This window comes from Lynx rufus, unplaced genomic scaffold (genome assembly GCF_022079265.1).
Source record: "Lynx rufus isolate CCGP_SWC_20201006 ecotype Redwood Valley unplaced genomic scaffold, mLynRuf1.p SCAF_9, whole genome shotgun sequence".
Lineage (NCBI taxonomy): Eukaryota > Metazoa > Chordata > Mammalia > Carnivora > Felidae > Lynx > Lynx rufus.
Window position 1 is genome coordinate 95,177,185 of NW_025814897.1, and position 1,935 is coordinate 95,179,119.

At 39.0% G+C, this 1,935-nt stretch overlaps 1 pseudogene; it reads left to right on the forward strand.

Moving 5' to 3' along the window:
* The first annotated feature begins 610 nt into the window (after positions 1–610).
* Positions 611–1,595, forward strand: LOC124505561 (L-lactate dehydrogenase B chain-like; annotated as a pseudogene).
* The last annotated feature ends 340 nt before the right edge of the window (positions 1,596–1,935 follow it).

The following is a 1,935-nucleotide window of genomic DNA, read 5'->3' on the forward strand; positions in this document are numbered from 1 at the left end:
ATGAGAAGGTCAAAGTACTTCCCTCAAATCATCTGTTTCTTTGTGTTGTTCCACCCTTTTCTGACATTAAGATCATCTTGGCATCATTCAGCCAACAAATAGAGATAAAACTGAGGAATACATGCTATATATTTACTCATCCCAGTCAGAATGCGACATGTTATTTCTGCTTACATTCCAATGGCACCAACCTAAATGAAAAACCGGCTCTCAAATATAGACTCCTAGAGTTCCCAAGAAGAGAAAATAATACTGGTCAGTATCTGTGACAACTCAATATTCTGGTCAACAAATATCTATTTTTATCCTTTTTCCAATACATAGAATACACTCTTTATTCCTAAAACAGACTGGCTAAATTACCATCTTGCCACTGTCTCCACCTCAAAATCAGATTCTCCAGGTGATTTCCACTCCTCTACATCAAGTCCACATGTGGCTCCTTTCCATAAAGATAAAATATATGTCTCACTTCAATATACAATGATGATATGCACATCAGACACTTCCATACAAAAAAAAAGAGGTAAGGAGGAGACGCAGCTGGCATTGTCTTCTTTACATGACTCTTACAGCTGTTTCTCACTAGGCACAATGGCAACTCTTAAGGAAAAAACTGATTGTGTCAGTGACAGAAGAAGAGTCAACCATCCCAAACAATAAGAGTACTGTAGTGGGTGTTGGACAAGTTGGCATGGCATGTGCCATCAGCATTCTGGGAAAGTCCCTGGCTGATGAACTTACCCTGGTGGATGTTTTGGAAGATAAACACAAAGGATGGATCTGCAACATAGGAGCTTAATTATTTAGACATCTAAAATTGATAATTTTGTGACAGATAAAGATTACTCCATGACTGCCAATTCTAAGATTGTGGTGGTAACTGCAGGAGTCTGCCAGCAGGAGGGAGACAGTGGCTCAACCTGGTGCAGAGGAATGTTAATGTCTTCAAATGCATTATTCGTCAGATAGTCAAGTACAGTCCTGATTGTGTCATAATGGTGGTTTCCAACCCAGTGGATATTCTCACATACATTACATGGAAGCTAAGTGGACTACCCAAGCTAAGTGATTGGAAGTGGGTGTAATCTGAATTTTGCTATATTTCACTATATTATGGCTGAAAAACTTGGCATTCATCCCAGCAGCTGCCATGGATGCATTTTGAGAGAACAAGGCAACTCAAGTGTGGCTATGTGGAGCAGAGTGAATGTGGCAGGTGTTTCTCTCCAGAAACTGAACCCAGAAATGGGAACAGACAATGACAGTGAAAATTAGAAGGAAGTACATAAGATGGTGTTTGAAAGTGCATATGAAGTCATCAAACTAAAAGGATATACCAACTGGACTACTGGATTAAGTATGGCTGATCTCGTTGAATGTTGAAAAATCAATCCAGGATTCATCTAGTGTCAACAATGGTGAAGGGAATGTATGGCACTGAGAATGAAATCTTCCTGAGCCTTCCATGTATCCTAAAAGTTCAGGGGTTAAAGAGTGTTATCAACCAGAAGCTGAAGGATGATCAGGTTACTCAGCTCAAGAAAAGTGCAGATATCTTGTGGGACACCCAGAAAGACCTAAAAGACCTGTGACTTCTGGCTTCTTGGCTGTAGAAATTTAAAACTACAATGTGATTAACCATGAGCCTTTCTTCAGTTTTTCATCCATATACATTGATCAGTTTGCTTATATCTTCCTAAATATGTGAATCTGGGCTCACAGAATTGAAGTCCATGCTTAGTGCTTACAAATGAGCACTGAACAAATAAAATTAACTATCATAGTGTGCTTCTGAAAGAAAGAGAAAGAAAGAAAGAAAGAAAGAAAGAAAGAAAGAAAGAAAGAAAGAAAGAAAAAAAGAAAGAAAAGAAAGGTGCAAAGAAGGAAGGAAGGAAGGAAGGAAGGAAGGAAGGAAGGAAGGAAGAGGTAGGG